This window comes from Mytilus edulis, chromosome 14 (assembly GCF_963676685.1).
Source record: "Mytilus edulis chromosome 14, xbMytEdul2.2, whole genome shotgun sequence".
NCBI lineage: Eukaryota > Metazoa > Mollusca > Bivalvia > Mytilida > Mytilidae > Mytilus > Mytilus edulis.
In genome coordinates, this window is record NC_092357.1 from 46,301,606 (window position 1) to 46,322,644 (window position 21,039).

Here is a 21,039-nt window from a genome sequence, read left to right on the forward strand (position 1 = left end):
TATAAAATTTGATGTCCATATTAGAGACTTCACTAAATTTGTATCAAATGCACTTTACAATGTCTATTGTACCTGTTCCATTTCACATACTATATTTCTTTTCTTCTGTAGGATAGCAAGTGGTTTAAATATAAGCCTGTTGAGAATAAATTGCATGAAAGTTTTTCCCTAAAAAGGCAAAAATCTTTGTTTCAGCCCATACTGCTTGTAAGAAAAGTTATTTGCAAGAGTCTTTTTGTGCTCAGATTTGTTGTATCATGTCACATGAGTATAGAAATGATAAAAAAGACACACATTTTTATTTTTTATAGCCTCAATATGCATTTTTAAATGTAAATATGTGGCACGGCCTTAATTGACCCTAAATTTTTTCCAGTCTTACTTGGCCTAAGACCCTTTTAAACTAATATGATATGTTATTTGTAACTTTTCTTTCCATTTAAAGTACTTTAAATACATATGTAAGGATTATTTATAACCAAAAAGCTTCACAAATTTAAAATTGCTGGAAAATATTACATCTTCATGTAAGGCTCCACTTCATTGAAAAACCTGAATTTTTAGGCGCAGGCTCATATAAATTTGACTTATGAATAATTATGCCAAGTCTGATAAATCAAATGAGTACTCTATTGCTTTTAGTACATGATAAGTTATATATTAAGGCATTTAACAAGTATTTTTTTGCAATATTTAAATTTTTAAAGCCCCAAATGTTGATAGTTGAAATTTTTCAATTTTAACGTCAAAATTTTACACGCAAAGATGAGTATAGAACTAAACTTAATGTCTATAATATACATCCTATTGTCATGAAACTTTGTAAGTAGTGTTATAATACATTAAGCTTTGTTCATACCAAGTTTTTTTAAGATTTGTCTACTCTTTCTACCCTATTAGGTCCGAGACCACCATTGTCGTCCCTTGATTTTCGTTGTTCACAAATATAGTCCCTAGTGTTGACAGTGGGTTACTTGCCATTAATTTTTATACCCCTTCCAAATTTATTTCTCCATGTTCACTGCCTCAAATTGCAAGAAGGGGGTTGAAATTACACTGTAAAAAAATTTGGGTCCAGAATTTTAAAGGAAAGTAGTGATTTGGTCCAGCTGAAAAAGGTTGAAAATGAGCACTTCGGAAGCTGTCAAAAGATTTCAAGACGCCCTAAACATAAAATTGGCCATATTTTGAGTTAGAGGCGATGAAGTTTTCTATAAATTTGATATAATTTGTCCCAAAAGTAGTACAACACACTGTAAAAGTTTCTTTGAGAAAGCGCAGGTGGGATTTTTTTTATTTTCATTTATGTTCTAAAAGAAATGCACTACGAATTAATTGTGTTCTCGGACCTAAGAGGTGAAATCTGTAAATATAGAATTTGTACTCTGGCAACTTCCCTAAATGATTTGATGGTGTCAACTTGTCAAATAGCATGAAACTAAAGGATTTAAACTTTTATTTTATAGAATTTCTGCCAAAACGACCAATTTTGACATTTTATGGTCAAAATAGGCATTTTATAACTTTTTCAATATTGATGCATAAATGGCATCCTGACTTTCTATCTGACAGGTTTTTATGTGTCAATATTTGTGTTTCTATGCCTTTACCTGCTTCTTTTACTTATTTATGAACTCTGAATCTACAGAAAAGAAGTTTATCTCAGATAAAATGTGCAAAATGTGTTGTATGAATGACCCTTGTCTAACGCCTTGTTTGGATGAAGGCAATAGTGGGGAGCTTGGTATATAAAATTTGATGTCCATATTAGAGACTTCACTAAATTTGTATCAAATGCACTTTACAATGTCTATTGTACCTGTTCCATTTCACATACTATATTTCTTTTCTTCTGTAGGATAGCAAGTGGTTTAAATATAAGCCTGTTGAGAATAAATTGCATGAAAGTTTTTCCCTAAAAAGGCAAAAATCTTTGTTTCAGCCCATACTGCTTGTAAGAAAAGTTATTTGCAAGAGTCTTTTTGTGCTCAGATTTGTTGTATCATGTCACATGAGTATAGAAATGATAAAAAAGACACACATTTTTATTTTTTATAGCCTCAATATGCATTTTTAAATGTAAATATGTGGCACGGCCTTAATTGACCCTAAATTTTTTCCAGTCTTACTTGGCCTAAGACCCTTTTAAACTAATATGATATGTTATTTGTAACTTTTCTTTCCATTTAAAGTACTTTAAATACATATGTAAGGATTATTTATAACCAAAAAGCTTCACAAATTTAAAATTGCTGGAAAATATTACATCTTCATGTAAGGCTCCACTTCATTGAAAAACCTGAATTTTTAGGCGCAGGCTCATATAAATTTGACTTATGAATAATTATGCCAAGTCTGATAAATCAAATGAGTACTCTATTGCTTTTAGTACATGATAAGTTATATATTAAGGCATTTAACAAGTATTTTTTTGCAATATTTAAATTTTTAAAGCCCCAAATGTTGATAGTTGAAATTTTTCAATTTTAACGTCAAAATTTTACACGCAAAGATGAGTATAGAACTAAACTTAATGTCTATAATATACATCCTATTGTCATGAAACTTTGTAAGTAGTGTTATAATACATTAAGCTTTGTTCATACCAAGTTTTTTTAAGATTTGTCTACTCTTTCTACCCTATTAGGTCCGAGACCACCATTGTCGTCCCTTGATTTTCGTTGTTCACAAATATAGTCCCTAGTGTTGACAGTGGGTTACTTGCCATTAATTTTTATACCCCTTCCAAATTTATTTCTCCATGTTCACTGCCTCAAATTGCAAGAAGGGGGTTGAAATTACACTGTAAAAAAATTTGGGTCCAGAATTTTAAAGGAAAGTAGTGATTTGGTCCAGCTGAAAAAGGTTGAAAATGAGCACTTCGGAAGCTGTCAAAAGATTTCAAGACGCCCTAAACATAAAATTGGCCATATTTTGAGTTAGAGGCGATGAAGTTTTCTATAAATTTGATATAATTTGTCCCAAAAGTAGTACAACACACTGTAAAAGTTTCTTTGAGAAAGCGCAGGTGGGATTTTTTTTATTTTCATTTATGTTCTAAAAGAAATGCACTACGAATTAATTGTGTTCTCGGACCTAAGAGGTGAAATCTGTAAATATAGAATTTGTACTCTGGCAACTTCCCTAAATGATTTGATGGTGTCAACTTGTCAAATAGCATGAAACTAAAGGATTTAAACTTTTATTTTATAGAATTTCTGCCAAAACGACCAATTTTGACATTTTATGGTCAAAATAGGCATTTTATAACTTTTTCAATATTGATGCATAAATGGCATCCTGACTTTCTATCTGACAGGTTTTTATGTGTCAATATTTGTGTTTCTATGCCTTTACCTGCTTCTTTTACTTATTTATGAACTCTGAATCTACAGAAAAGAAGTTTATCTCAGATAAAATGTGCAAAATGTGTTGTATGAATGACCCTTGTCTAACGCCTTGTTTGGATGAAGGCAATAGTGGGGAGCTTGGTATATAAAATTTGATGTCCATATTAGAGACTTCACTAAATTTGTATCAAATGCACTTTACAATGTCTATTGTACCTGTTCCATTTCACATACTATATTTCTTTTCTTCTGTAGGATAGCAAGTGGTTTAAATATAAGCCTGTTGAGAATAAATTGCATGAAAGTTTTTCCCTAAAAAGGCAAAAATCTTTGTTTCAGCCCATACTGCTTGTAAGAAAAGTTATTTGCAAGAGTCTTTTTGTGCTCAGATTTGTTGTATCATGTCACATGAGTATAGAAATGATAAAAAAGACACACATTTTTATTTTTTATAGCCTCAATATGCATTTTTAAATGTAAATATGTGGCACGGCCTTAATTGACCCTAAATTTTTTCCAGTCTTACTTGGCCTAAGACCCTTTTAAACTAATATGATATGTTATTTGTAACTTTTCTTTCCATTTAAAGTACTTTAAATACATATGTAAGGATTATTTATAACCAAAAAGCTTCACAAATTTAAAATTGCTGGAAAATATTACATCTTCATGTAAGGCTCCACTTCATTGAAAAACCTGAATTTTTAGGCGCAGGCTCATATAAATTTGACTTATGAATAATTATGCCAAGTCTGATAAATCAAATGAGTACTCTATTGCTTTTAGTACATGATAAGTTATATATTAAGGCATTTAACAAGTATTTTTTTGCAATATTTAAATTTTTAAAGCCCCAAATGTTGATAGTTGAAATTTTTCAATTTTAACGTCAAAATTTTACACGCAAAGATGAGTATAGAACTAAACTTAATGTCTATAATATACATCCTATTGTCATGAAACTTTGTAAGTAGTGTTATAATACATTAAGCTTTGTTCATACCAAGTTTTTTTAAGATTTGTCTACTCTTTCTACCCTATTAGGTCCGAGACCACCATTGTCGTCCCTTGATTTTCGTTGTTCACAAATATAGTCCCTAGTGTTGACAGTGGGTTACTTGCCATTAATTTTTATACCCCTTCCAAATTTATTTCTCCATGTTCACTGCCTCAAATTGCAAGAAGGGGGTTGAAATTACACTGTAAAAAAATTTGGGTCCAGAATTTTAAAGGAAAGTAGTGATTTGGTCCAGCTGAAAAAGGTTGAAAATGAGCACTTCGGAAGCTGTCAAAAGATTTCAAGACGCCCTAAACATAAAATTGGCCATATTTTGAGTTAGAGGCGATGAAGTTTTCTATAAATTTGATATAATTTGTCCCAAAAGTAGTACAACACACTGTAAAAGTTTCTTTGAGAAAGCGCAGGTGGGATTTTTTTTATTTTCATTTATGTTCTAAAAGAAATGCACTACGAATTAATTGTGTTCTCGGACCTAAGAGGTGAAATCTGTAAATATAGAATTTGTACTCTGGCAACTTCCCTAAATGATTTGATGGTGTCAACTTGTCAAATAGCATGAAACTAAAGGATTTAAACTTTTATTTTATAGAATTTCTGCCAAAACGACCAATTTTGACATTTTATGGTCAAAATAGGCATTTTATAACTTTTTCAATATTGATGCATAAATGGCATCCTGACTTTCTATCTGACAGGTTTTTATGTGTCAATATTTGTGTTTCTATGCCTTTACCTGCTTCTTTTACTTATTTATGAACTCTGAATCTACAGAAAAGAAGTTTATCTCAGATAAAATGTGCAAAATGTGTTGTATGAATGACCCTTGTCTAACGCCTTGTTTGGATGAAGGCAATAGTGGGGAGCTTGGTATATAAAATTTGATGTCCATATTAGAGACTTCACTAAATTTGTATCAAATGCACTTTACAATGTCTATTGTACCTGTTCCATTTCACATACTATATTTCTTTTCTTCTGTAGGATAGCAAGTGGTTTAAATATAAGCCTGTTGAGAATAAATTGCATGAAAGTTTTTCCCTAAAAAGGCAAAAATCTTTGTTTCAGCCCATACTGCTTGTAAGAAAAGTTATTTGCAAGAGTCTTTTTGTGCTCAGATTTGTTGTATCATGTCACATGAGTATAGAAATGATAAAAAAGACACACATTTTTATTTTTTATAGCCTCAATATGCATTTTTAAATGTAAATATGTGGCACGGCCTTAATTGACCCTAAATTTTTTCCAGTCTTACTTGGCCTAAGACCCTTTTAAACTAATATGATATGTTATTTGTAACTTTTCTTTCCATTTAAAGTACTTTAAATACATATGTAAGGATTATTTATAACCAAAAAGCTTCACAAATTTAAAATTGCTGGAAAATATTACATCTTCATGTAAGGCTCCACTTCATTGAAAAACCTGAATTTTTAGGCGCAGGCTCATATAAATTTGACTTATGAATAATTATGCCAAGTCTGATAAATCAAATGAGTACTCTATTGCTTTTAGTACATGATAAGTTATATATTAAGGCATTTAACAAGTATTTTTTTGCAATATTTAAATTTTTAAAGCCCCAAATGTTGATAGTTGAAATTTTTCAATTTTAACGTCAAAATTTTACACGCAAAGATGAGTATAGAACTAAACTTAATGTCTATAATATACATCCTATTGTCATGAAACTTTGTAAGTAGTGTTATAATACATTAAGCTTTGTTCATACCAAGTTTTTTTAAGATTTGTCTACTCTTTCTACCCTATTAGGTCCGAGACCACCATTGTCGTCCCTTGATTTTCGTTGTTCACAAATATAGTCCCTAGTGTTGACAGTGGGTTACTTGCCATTAATTTTTATACCCCTTCCAAATTTATTTCTCCATGTTCACTGCCTCAAATTGCAAGAAGGGGGTTGAAATTACACTGTAAAAAAATTTGGGTCCAGAATTTTAAAGGAAAGTAGTGATTTGGTCCAGCTGAAAAAGGTTGAAAATGAGCACTTCGGAAGCTGTCAAAAGATTTCAAGACGCCCTAAACATAAAATTGGCCATATTTTGAGTTAGAGGCGATGAAGTTTTCTATAAATTTGATATAATTTGTCCCAAAAGTAGTACAACACACTGTAAAAGTTTCTTTGAGAAAGCGCAGGTGGGATTTTTTTTATTTTCATTTATGTTCTAAAAGAAATGCACTACGAATTAATTGTGTTCTCGGACCTAGTGAACGAACTGTCAGCTATGTTCAGTAGAACTGCCTCACTAATGTTTATAATCAACAGCGAAATGAAAATTTCAGATACTCTCAACAACATTGTATCCCTCAATTCAATGTAATTATCTAGAACTATTGCTTCACGCGGAATTTTATCAAGAATACATGTGTTCTGTTGATTAGACGAAGTTGTATTGACTACAACTGTGTCATTGCGCTGTAAAATGTAGATGCCTTGTTTTATCCGATTTTTTTTAAATATAAGGCATGCTCAATTTAACGACAGTAATATTAAATACAATATTGAAGTTTTCGTGACTTGGTTTTAACCAATAGGAATAGTTTAGCTGAAACTATTGTTCATTGTTATTTATAGACCAACCGTTTCAATATTTCCAGGAGTTTGATTTGTTAAGCTATTGTATGTTATGAGACATTACAGGAATTAAATAATAAACATAATGCATTTGTTTGCTCTAAATTCTTGTTTTATAGCTCCGATATTTTTTTCAGAAAAGAAGGTTGTGTTTTTTTCATATTTGTATCATTTTCGTGCTAAGACTTTTATAAAAAAAAATATCCCCTTTTAAGGAAGTAGCACTTTTGTCGTGGCATGAAACATCATCATTTGCAGTTTGGTTGTTTGTTTGTTTGTTTGTTTGTTTGTTTGTTTTTATTCTTATCAATTTTATATCTATAAAATGTTAAAATAATCGACAAGCTCATTTTTCTACCATTTTTAAGAATATTCTGTTAGCATGGCTTTTTTTCAAGACATTTAGACCATACGATTAAATCGATTTACGATTAGCATGTGATTAAATCGTTCAGTTGATCTTTAAAGAGTGAACTCCCCTTAGGATGTATTTTGTTGACAATTCGAACTGTTTGAATAGTTGGAAGGCTGAATCAAGAATGAAGTTAACAATGTACTCAGGTAAGGTTTATGAATGTTTGTCAAATGTTCGAACTTCTTGGGTTGTTTCCCATTGTTCCCGCCATTTTTTTAAAACTCAAATATCGCAAAAGAGAATTCCATAACCAATCAATATTTGAACCTAACTACATCAACATATAGCACTGAAAACCAAACATTTTGAAAAGCTATCATCCTTACAAGTACTATGCCTTTAGAGACCCCCCCTTTTTTAGAAGGACGTTTTAGTTCCGAACGATTCATCATTTTGTATTGACAATTTTTTTTTTTATAATAAAATACAGTATTGGTGATATACATGTTACTTTCAGGAGACTGTAGCATATGTGCTATCTGAGAATATCCTCATTCCCACTTTTTTTAAATAATGCATTACGTTTTTCGAAGTTAAAACTGAATAAATTCGACAATACCTAATATAAAAGGGCATTGTCGATGCTTTGTTTTCTCTTAACAATATGTTTTTCATCTTGCTCTGCTAGCTTTCAATTGCATAAATTTCAAAACAGATGATTAAGATAAGGATTGATTGGTTATTCTAATTATTTATTTAATAATTAGTAACATGGATTTATAAGGTAACATGGCAGATTTTTATCAATACACGATTTATAAATACGAAACTATTCAATATTTTTCAAAGGATAAACTTTTATGTTTTAATCCCGCTAGATCGGTATTGTTTTCGGTATTGTTTCACTTTTATTGTAAAATTCAAAATATCATTTTAATATCATAAAATAAGCATTCATGTGTTAATCCCACTAGATCAGTATTGAGTTCGGTATTGTGTCACTTTCATTGTAAAATATAAAATATCATTTTGATATTATTAAATACATCTAATATTCTAAGGCCTACAATTACAGTGCAAATGTATTCTTCGAGTCGTCACGATTTTTTTTTATCTGAATGTTTATTGTTTTACTAAATCTTTGAGGGTCTCGATAAGGGGTCCTTCAATTCCATATTCTTTAATTTCTAAAGCCATTTTTCTTTTTCTTTATATTTATTTCTCTATTTTTGATGTTTGATGCACAATATTATCTCGCCTTTTTTTTCTTGTCTTAACTATTATATTCTTTATTATTTATTTTTATATTTTTGCCATGTATTCTGCATAGTGTATAAAAACTTTTATCATCTACTCATGAAACCCCACCCAGACCCTCAGAAACAAACTAAATAAAAAATTAAGCAAATCCAGAACAATAGTTCAAAAGAAGAACTGAACATTCCCTATTGTTGTTCTTATAAATAATTTTACATGGTGGAATGTCGCATTTTATCTAGAATTAATGCTTATAACTAGCGAAATAAATGTCAAATTGATAAAGGATTCAATTTTTACAATGACATTTTAAGATGTTTTTTAATGAATCATTAAATAAATGTAGTTGAAATTTAATTTCATCGTACCCTTAAAAGGAATTGTATTGCAAATATCTTGTCCTTCCGTCTGTCCGTCAAGCAAATACTTTTGTCGTGATACTATACATATTATCAGAGTGAGTCATCGGCATCACAGGCATAAGTTTGGCAAGCCCTTTTTGTATTTTTTCAAGACATCTTCTATAAGATATATCCTTTAATATATAAGATATCTTATAAAATTTCTTTATATATTATAAGAGATATCTTACATACTATATTATAAGATATCTCATAAACTACATGTATATGTTCCGGACCATATGAGTATTTGGACCATACGCGTATGGTCATGACCATATGGGTATATACTCATATGGTCCGACCATACTCATATGGTCCGACCATACGCGTATGGTCGGACCATACGCGTATGGTCGGGGTAATTAACACTCTGTTACAGTTTACTTTTCATACTTCTAAACCCTTCATATGGTATGACCGTTCATTCAAAATACGCTATCATAAAGGTAATTTTATCATTATATTATAATAAAAAGATAGAGCTAAATAATAATAAAAAGTTTCACATAGTTCCTTAATTTTACTTAATTGTCAAATTTAAAGAAAACACATTTTATACCGATGGTCATTACCGATTTGTTAATACGAGTAATGGCAATATGTCGACTTAAAAATTAAATTCCAAAAATTTCTTAATGAACTGTTACATAAGAAGTCACTGGAAAGTAGCATACTATTAATTTATTTAAGTTGTGTTGTGAAGATGGTGTATTGCAGTCATTTTACGATATTTGAGATCTAGAGCTTCTTAAAAACACCGTAGACATCAGAATTGCCAAAGACCTCGGTATCACTGAACGCAGCTGCAAAAAAGGCTTGTTTTTCACTCGCAAACAAAATGTGTAAATGAAAAAGATCGTGCACAAATTTCTTGCAAATGCAAAAAAGCTATGATACCGTGTGGAAGTGAATGTCATCCAAACCTAAATGCAGGAATGTAACTAGCGATGAAAACTAACTATGGCATCAATATTAAATTTTACGTATTTTTTTTTATTACAAAATTACAAAAATTGTCATGTATTATTGAAACGTTTATAATGTAATTTGAAAAACATATATACACATATATGGTCCAAATACTCATATGGTCCGGCCCGTTAATAACCAAACGAGTATTATACTCATATGGTCCGACCATACGCGTACGGTCGGACCATACGCTTACTGTCGGACCATATGAGTATACGCATATGGTCATGACCATACGCGTATGGTCCAAATACTCATATGGTCCGGAACATATATAAGATATCTCAAAGACTGTATATGAACACATAGCAAAATGGCTTGCCATAGATAAGTGCTATTTTGATCTTTCAGAAACTATGATAGTTGGTGTTTGTGAATCGGACTTTTTACTCATGAGTTTTTAATTTTTCGGAAAACAGTTGATTTTCCCGCCAAAATCAACCGATTATAAGCTGAATTTTGATTGCGTTTTTCAGTTGCTCTCACTTGACCAGGTACCAGAATGTCTAACCGCACATAAGATAACAAGTAAGAAATGATGTACTCCGGAGTCCAATGTCGGTAATACGAAAAATGGTCAATTATATACTTTTCAATACATGTTGAATGAATTTGATATTTTGGTTTAAACAATATTTATTCAGATAAATCAACATTAAACATATTATACAATGAAATAATATTAGGGATTCAGAAACAAGCAATTTGCTTTTACAAATCTGTCTCCCTTTACAGACATAATACACTTATAGAACAATACATAAATATAAATACTGGCATGCTCTGTAATAAATATATGAATATGAAAAAGGTGAAAAGGAAGAGAAAAAAAAAAAAAAATTCATGAGAAAAATAAAATAAAAATAATAATAAATAAACGTGAATAATTGTAATTTATACAGTGTGAAATGCTTGGGTTCCTATTGAGCGATGAGGCATTAACATCAAGGGTTAAAACGTTTACTTTTAATAATATATTTTTGCACCAAACTGAATAAAATACTATTTTGCTCATCTGAGAGTACCGTTGATCCAAAAAGCAAAGTTTTTGTGTTTACTTGGACAGGAAGAACTGAAATAGAATCTAATAGTTCATGTCTTAAATTAATGTATATAGGACAAGATAACAGAAAGTGAGTATTTGTTTCTACATCACCACAACGACAATTTGGAGAGTCTACTAAATTACGAACGAAAAGGTGAGAATTCAAAGAACTTGAATCCATCCTTAAGCGAGCATGAAGAATTTGACCAAAACGATGTCCTATATAATAATACGTTGGGACCTTACTATTTTGGGTACTTATTTGTTTTTTGAATAATGATAGAGATTCACATTTTCTTATGTTCAAGTTAAGAGTGTTCCATAGTTTTGTTGTTGCAGGGATGAAATATTCAGAATATAAACGGGTCCGTGTGTTGACTTGGGTAATATTATTTCTTTGTCTTGTATTATGATCATGCCTACTTCCTACTGAATCAGGCAATAAGTCTCTTAAATACTCTGGAGTTTTATTATTCAAAATTTTGTGATAATGAATTAGTCTGTGATTGCGTCGTCTTTCAGATAATTTTTCCCATCGAGTTTCAATATATAAATTGTTTATACTGGTAAGTTTAGTACCCCCCGTGACGATACGCGCTGCGTCAAGCTGGATATTTTCAAGTTTAGCAATCAAATTCTGATTTTGGGAGTCCCAAACGACATCAGCATATTCGAGAATCGGGCGAACAAATGATATGTAAACTTTTTCAAGTGAAAATCTATCAAGAACATTTTTCATTTTTCTCATTATATTTATTCTTTTGTAAGCTTTAGAAACTATATATTCAATATGGTCGTTCCAGGATCCGTTGTTAGAAAAAAAGACACCTAGATGTTTGTGTTTGCTAACTGTTTGTAGCTCTTGGGTATTCATATTTAATGGAGGATGAAAGGGTCTATTTACTTTTTTTGAAATTATCATACTTTTAGTTTTTTGGGCATTAAAATTCACAAGCCATTTTTTTGACCAATTATAAATCTTATCTAGATCGTCATTTAAAATTGTAGCTGTTTCTGTTGGATTGTCAACCATAATATATAATGAAGTGTCATCTGCGAATAGCTTAATTTGAGCTTGAATGTCTTCTACAATATCATTTATAAATATAAAAAAAAAAGGAGAGGGCCTAGAATGGACCCTTGTGGGACGCCTGCATTAACAGGTAACCATTCGGAACATGAACCGTTTATAACCACCCGCTGGACTCTGTTTGTAAGATAATTTTCAAACCACCTTAGTAAAGAACCTGATATGCCCGCTTGTTGAAGTTTAAATAGCAGTCCCTTATGCCAGACTCGATCAAACGCTTTACTTATATCACAGAATACTACCCTTATTTCTTTACCGCTATCTAAAGCCTTCCCAAAATCATTTGAAATGTTAATTAATTGATTAACCGCTGAATACCCCCGTGTAAAGCCTTATTGATTTTTCGTTAAAATATTATTACGCATAAGGTGATTGTAAACATGTTTATATACACATCGTTCCATACACTTTGAAATTACACTCAACAAGGAAATAGGTCTATAGTTTTTAAAGTCATTCGGTTTACTATTTTTATAAACTGGGGTAACATTTGCTCTTTTCCATTGATCTGGAAAAGTAGACGTACTTAACGATAGGTTAAATAGCTTACATAGTGGATACTTCAAAACAGAAGATGCTTCTTTTAACAATATGGACTTATTAGGTCTGGGCCAGAAGCTTTTGTGGGATTAACAATTTTCAATATATCTTCAACTTCAGTAACATTAAGTTCTATATAACCAATGTCATCACTAATAGTTTTAAGTTCTTCAGGTAACATAGCACTTGAATCATCAATATTTGACTGGGAAGAAAAAAATCGATTAAATTCATTTGCCTTTTCGATTTCATCAAATATTAAGTTGTTATTAACCATTAATGGAGGTACACTTGCGTCGTTTGCTTTTAATCCGAATATTTGTTTAACCGTTTTCCACCAGTTAGTAGTGGACGGGCTACTGTTCATGATTTTTTTAATTAAATTGTTGTTATAATCATCCTTTGATTTTCTTATTAAACTGGTAACTTCATTTCGTATTTTCTTAAATTTTGACCAATCCGATGGGTTATTATATTTTTTAGCCTTTCTGTGGATTCTATTTTTTTTCCTTATCTTTTTTTTAACATCATTTGTTAGCCATGGAGGTTCATTTTTACGAACAGTTATTATTTTATTTGGAATACATTTTTCAGCAGCTTCTATGATAATTTCTGTTATTTCGGTTGTAATTTGTTCAACGTTATTTAAGTTTATTACGGAATCCCAATTTTTTTCTGATAAAATGTTACGATATCTGTCATAATCTCCTCGATCATATAGCCAAATTTTCCGCTTAAAAGTTTTTTGACGACATTTTGGAAAGTTCAAAAGACTAATTATAGGGCAGTGAAAGCGTATTTGGTCTAATAAAGGTGGCCCGACTCCACAGTAAGTTATTATGTGAGCATCGTTTGTTATAAAAAGGTCTAACAATGATGACGACGATTCAGTAAAATGAGTAGGTTCATCTATCAATTGAGTAAGACTAAATTGGCTTAACAAAGGTGTAATTTTTGAATTAACAGGGGCTAGTTGGTTATCGTTAAAATCGCCTGTGGCCATTATGTAATTAATAGTATTATCATTAGACGCCATATCAAGAGAATATTCATTTTTTTCCCAGATATCTGGTCCACTATTGGGAGGTATATAAAAGGTTCCGAGCAAAGTCTTTTTATCTTTAAATTTAATTTCTAACCATATTGCTTCCAAGCTTTCGCTTTCGAGGTCAATTCGACGTTGAGCATGTATATCATTTTTTACATAAACAATTATCCCCCCTCCAACCTTGTGTGGACCTCTGTCGCGACGGAAGGGGTGCTGGTAATTTAGGATTTCAATTGATTCGTCTGTATGATTATTGTTTAACCAGGTTTCACTAAACGCTAAAATGTCGAAATCAGAATATTCAGCTTGAATCAAATCTATTTTCGGGGCTAGACTTTGTACGTTTAAGTGAAGAATTGAGACTGATTTTGAAAAAAAAGTTCACCGAAATCCGACATGTCAGTTGAGTTAATTGAACTTTGAGAAGAATCGATATCGTCACTTGGACCTGGATTTACCTCTAGTCCTGCTAGGATAAGCAAAATTTGAATAACAAATAGTAAAAATAAAATAATAAATAATCTAAGATTAACATTTACACTTGTTATTTTTTGTACATTTGAGTCTACATGTTTCATCTCTAAAGGTGAAACAGAAATTATATTTAAAGTATTGCAGCATATGGAAGAAAGAATTATTTAATGATAAAAGACAAAATAAGACCTCTGGAAATAAACTTAGAACTTATCGATTATTTAAACCAAATTTTAATTTTGAGCCTTACTTATTGAAATTACCATATATTCAAAGATGTGTTTTAACAAGATTTAGAATTGGAGCTCACAAACTTGAAATAGAAAAAGGTCGTTATTTTAATATTAAACTAGAAAATAGAATATGCAAACTCTGTAATGAGGAAATAGAAGATGAGATGCATTTTCTTTTAACATGTAAAACTCTGGATAATGTTAGAAATCCCTTTCTAAGCAAAATATATAGTAAAAATAAAAATATTTCAAAACTTGATAACAAATCTCTTTTTATTTGGCTAATGGGAAATGAAGATAAAAACATTTTGATAATAATTTGTCAGTTATTAGAGGTTTTAAATATAAACAGAAATACAATATTAAATTAGATTTTCTCTATATAAAATTATGTATGATCAAATATGCATTTACATAAGTTATTTCTTTTACATTTGATAAATTATTAGTATATACTACGAGGTGTGCTGTCCAATAAAGGGACCAGAGTAACAGACTATTGGTCATATTGTATTATATATGTTTATTATTTACAAATTGCCTACTTCATTTTCTTTAATATTATATCAATCAACTAAATCAAAATCAATCATATTATGTTTAACCTATTTTGAATTTACTTTACATTATGTTTGAAAATTGTATTATAATTATTCTGCTCATTCTGGGCGCCGTGATTGGCAAATAAAATATTTGTTGTTGTTGTTGTCTAAAGGTTTAAGACACACGACTAGTTGATGCGTCAACGTGAAGATTAAAATTGATAACACCAGTGCCTGCGAGACACTTTTACAAGCGAGAAATAAGTTGATACAGATAAAATCAATATAATTTAGTCTTTGTTTGATGTTTTTGCCTGGTGAGTATTGGCCAACTCTAATACGATATAACTCGATTCCTACCCCCATGAGTTATGTTACATCTGGCTGAAATTGGTCAAGCTGAGAGCGGCCGTATACAAAGATAAATAACCCATAGCATTTCATCTGTTCTGTGAAAAAAGTGTAAGTAAAAAATATGAAAAAATTGTGAGAACAAAAATTGGATAACAGTATGTTGTATGCATGAAGCATAAGAAAAAGTATGCACATGTACATGGATGTAACAAGTAGTTTGGAGGATTGGTTTGGAGGATTGATTATACACATGACATTGTATAAATGATTGGTGAATGATACAACTGTATATATACGTAGTAATTCAGTACAACTGTTAATACCAGCCGTGTCAAATCATCTCGATTTTGTTTTGATTAACTAATTGAATATTTGATCGCTGAATTGACAAGATCTGTCCTTACAATTTACATCTTTTTTTAAAAAAGTTGTTTTAGAAGCTTGAAATTAGCCATGAAAATGTCCTTACCGTGGAATTTAACTACATGTAAAACAACCGTTATAGTTTTACCATTTTCACGCATGAGTAATTAATTTTACTATGAGAGTTTGTGTTGTGAACATCAATACGTTAAAGTTTGTCACGTGACAAATCAGCGATCAAGGTAAGTATTCCCGTGTAATTAACAGGACAAATTAGATGTATTATGTACAACAATTGTGTAGCATGTAATTATAATAAAATAAACAAATACAGAAACAACAGAAACAAAATAGGCAAAAAGTCAATTGCAGACTATTTGGCGAATTTGACATCACTATATTTAGTCAGTGTACAGTTGTTTTTGCGAAATTCTGAAACAAGACTGTCAATAGTCTAAATACATGTAGAAATATGTACATAAAAAAAACATGTAAGGGTTTACCTCAAAAGATCAATTAGTACTAATACATGCTGTGTTCTAGGTATTTATATCTGTAATAAGACTGGACAGTTACCATTAGTAATTTTTACATTACGCAAATTTATGCGAGATCAGCAAAACATGAAATAAGTCTGAACTAAAAACGAAAAACAGGTTGTATAAATATACACTTCTTAATCATGTTGTATAGATGTACCAAATAAAACTGTTGTTGTAGTCGTACGGTTCAACGCAGTTGCTGATAACAGTATGAAGGTGCTATTATACGCGTATATCACCTTACAATAACGTGGCAATATGGTGTATAAAAAAGATATCTATCATGATGGAATTGACAATTTTTGAGATAGACATATTAAATAATCGCTGTACAAGAGATGGGACTTTGTATAATTAATAACTGATGAGATAAGAGACCGTAATAGTAGTAAGAAGGAAATAGTTAACGTACATCCGCATGGTATTAATACTGAGACTATGACTTTTAAAAGTAAAACATGTAAAAGTTCACTATATAAGATACATTAATATAAATCATAAAGAACACATGAGTTAAGATTGGCCATTGGCGCCGGATTTTTTTGCGGCTTCAGATTCGGCATATGTTATAAGTTTGTCTTTTGGAGCTTGTCGAGATTCTATTTCAAGCCGCCTATCTCTAGCCTGGAGCTCAAGTCTCCCAAGAAAGTCCATAGTCCCTGGATAGCAGTAAAGAGAGCAGAACTCCATAAATGCGGTCATAGTATTGACAACGTGTATTTGATCTTGATTGTCTTTGACTAGGATCTTCCCGTCGACTGACCACGTATCTTTGATCATGCGTTCGATTTTGATTTGCCTGGCTTTATAAGCAATATTATTGCGAGTTTTTGTTAGATCTTCGTTCATATGGATTTTTTGGGTTTCACGCTTTTCCTTCAGATGCCGTTTACATTTGAGTATCCTTTTCTTTATTGCTGGGTCCCTTAATCTGACGATAATTTGTCTTGGTACTGTGTTTTTATTGATATTTGATATTTTTGTCACATACATGCATTTCTCAATAACTACCTCATGCTTTCAAAAGAAGATGTTAACATGTATGATGTGGCCATAGTTTTGCCCACATAACTACATTTTGACTACATTAATTAATAAATTTCAATATTAAATTTCTACCATAGATAATTCTCTTGATATGATTATCAGAAGAAGTGGTATGATTGTCAATAAGACAACTCTCTACAATAGACTAATGAAACAGAAATCAACTACTATAATAGAGATCATCGAAATTCCTTCAACAATGAGGAAAACACATACCGCCTAATCAGCTATAAAAGGCCCCGATTTGATAATTGTTAAACAATTCAATCTAAAAAAGAATAACGGTCTTGTTTATATCCAAACAATGAACAAAAAACAACAAATGATATACAGCAACAAACGACAACCACTTAATTACAAGCGCCTGACTAGGGACAGACACACATGATGTAACGGGAATAAAAATGTTAGCGGGTACCCTACCCTCCCCTAACCGTGGATAGAAGTGCTCCTGACTAGGCACATACACATACATAATGTGGCGGGGATTATATAGATATAGGAAGATGTGGTGTGAGTGCCAATGAGACAACTCTCCATCCAATTAACATGTTAACTGGTGCCCAACCCTAGGCCTCCACTAACCTCTGACAATGGTGTTCCTGACTAGGGACAGACACATACATGTATAATGTGACGGGGATAAACATGTGTGCTATATTAATTTTTTTTAATGGCAACTGCCAATAAATTGAAAAGAAAAAAAATTCTAAATTATCATCATGTATATTATACGATATTCGAGTTATTCAGAGTCTTGAAAACAGGGGATGGACAATTTTAAACATATATAATTTATAATTGGACAACATATATCATGCAAATGAACGAAGGCCTAAATAAATGATTTTAAACACACATTGACATATTTGTATGATACATATTTTAGCAATACGTATCATAAGATTTTCATTATCTGAATCTAAAAGACAATCAAATTAAATAACGTTAAGTCATTGGTTGAGTTTCCATTGCTTCAAACGTTTTAAACCAATCAAACATTTCAGGTAGTTTTTTAAAATATTACCAGTTGATTTTCAATTGTTTGTAACGTTTTTAACTAATCACAACGTTTTGGTGTACGCTTGTGAAAATATTACCCAGAAGATTATAGAACGGCCAAAACGAATTTTGTTTAAAAGAAAATATATATATGACAGAACATATTATTTTTAGAAGCATTATGAAAACTTGACCAAAAAATCTATCATCTTGAATGAACACTGGGGTAAAGCTGATGACCGTAACTGCATTCACGGTCATCCCAAGATGTCGGACGAAAAATTAGGTCAGTATTTTTATTGTCTGTTAAGGTGTTTCTACATCATTTTCTTTACAAAGCATACATTGGTACGATGTAAATTTATAAAAGATTCACACGGAAGTCACAAATCTCTACCGAGGAACGTGTATAGAACGGGAAATTGGATTTGAAAAATTCGCTAAGATGACCGTAAATCATCTTTAAAATATTTTCAAGATGACCGTAACATATAATAAGGATGACCGTGATTGGTAAAATGATGACCGTAATTTCGAAAGGATGACCGTAATTTATAAAGGATGACCGTACCTTTCATAGTATAACCGTCATTTCTAAGAAATATCCGTATTTGTATTCCCTTTTTTGTATCAAATAATTAATCGTGTTGATGAAAGACGTATTTATTAGACAACATTTGTTTTAACAATATTTATTCAGATAATTCATCATGATACGATATTATTCAAAGGAAATAATATTCAGGATTCAGAAACAAGCAATTTGCTTTTACAAATCTGTCGCCTTTACAAAAATAATACACTTATTGAACAATACATAAATAGAAATACTGACATGCTCTGTAATAAATATATGAAGATAAAAAAGGTGAAAGAAGAAAAAATTTAATGATAAAAAAAATAAACATGAATTATTGTAATGTATAGTGTGAAATGCTTTGGTTCCTATAGAATAATGAAGCATTAACATCAAGGGTTAAAACGTTTACTTTTAATAATAGATTTCTGCACCAAACTAAATAAAATACTATTTTGCTCATCTGAGAGTACTGTTGATTCAAAAAGCAAAGTTGTTGTGCTAACTTGGACAGGAAGAACTGAAACAGAATCCAATAGTTCTTTTCTTAAATTAGTATATAAATAGGACAAGATAACAGGAAGTGAGAATTTTTTTCTACATCACCACAACGACAATTTGGAGAGTCTACTAGGTTACGAAGGAAAAGGTGAGAATTCAATGAGCTTGAATCCATTCTTAAGCGAGCATGAAGAATTTGACCAAAACGATGTCCTATATCATAATACGCTGGGATCTTACTATTTTGGGTACTAACTTGTTTTTTGAACAATGATAAAGATTCACATTTTCTTATGTTTAAGTTAAGAGTGTCCCATAGTTTTGTTGCTGCAGGGATGAAATATTCAGAATATAAACGGGTCCGTGTGTTGACTTGTGAAATATTATTTCTCTGTCTTGTATTATGATCATGCCTACTGCCTACTAAATCAGGCAATAAGTCTCTTAAATACTCTGGAATTTTATTATTCAAAATCTTGTGATAATGAGTTAGTCTGTGATTGCGTCGTCTTTCAGATACTTTTTCCCATCGAGTTTCAACATATAAATTGTTTATACTGGTAAGTTTAGTACCCCCCGTGACGATACGCGCTGCGTCAAGCTGAATACTTTCAAGTTTAGCAATCAAATTTTGATTTTGAGAGTCCCAAACGACATCGGCATATTCAAGAATTGGGCGAAATTTTTTCAAGTCAAAATCTATGAAGAACATTTTTCATTTTTCCTATTATATTTATTCTTTTGTAAGATTTAGAAACTATATATTCAATATGGTCGTTCCAGGATCCGTTGTTAGAAAAAAAGACACCTTGTTTGTGTTTACTTACTGTTTGTAGCTCTTGGGTGTTCATATTTAATGGAGGATGAAAGGGTCTATTTTTTTTTTTTGAAGTTATCATACTTTCAGTTTTTTTGGGCATTAAAATTAACAAGCCATTTTTTTTTTTACCAATTATAAATCTTATCTAGATCGTCATTCAAAATTTTAGCTGTTTCTGTTGGATTGTCAGCCATAATATATAATGAAGTGTCATCTGCCAATAGCTTAATTTGAGCTTGAATGTCTTCTACAATATCGTTTCTAAATATCAAAAAAAGGAGAGGGCCTAGAATTGACCCTTGTGGGACGCCTGCATTTACAGGTAACCATTCGGAACTTGAACCATTAATAACCACCCGCTGGACTCTATTTGTACGATAATTTGCAAACCACCTGAGTAAAGAACCCGGTATGCCCGCTTGTTGAAGTTTAATGAGAGCTTTCTTACAAATTGACGAAAGGTACGAACGAACGTAAAGGGAGCACGTATTTCATTTCCAGAATAACAGTTAAAACAGTCTTTGTGTTATCCAGTAAAAGAGCATTCTTTTCTAAATCAAGTTTATTTTTCAAAAATAATAATATCGCAAATAATACACGATTTTTATACAATCAAACCAAAAAAAATAGTGTCACATACACTTACGTCCGATACGTTACTTACGTAAACCACGAGTAAACACAGTTCCGCTGGAATTTTATAAGCACGAGTTTCACAATTAACTTTTCAATGGCATTATTGAAGTACGTTAGTCTAAATTTAACGACAAGATTCACATTTATTTTTATTTTTTATCGTACACTTTCAGCAAATTGTCAAAGTGGAATATCGAGATTTGATAAAAAAAAATGATGCTACAATGTTTTTAAAAAGAAATGTTGAATAAATCTAGAAAAACAGATTGTATATCA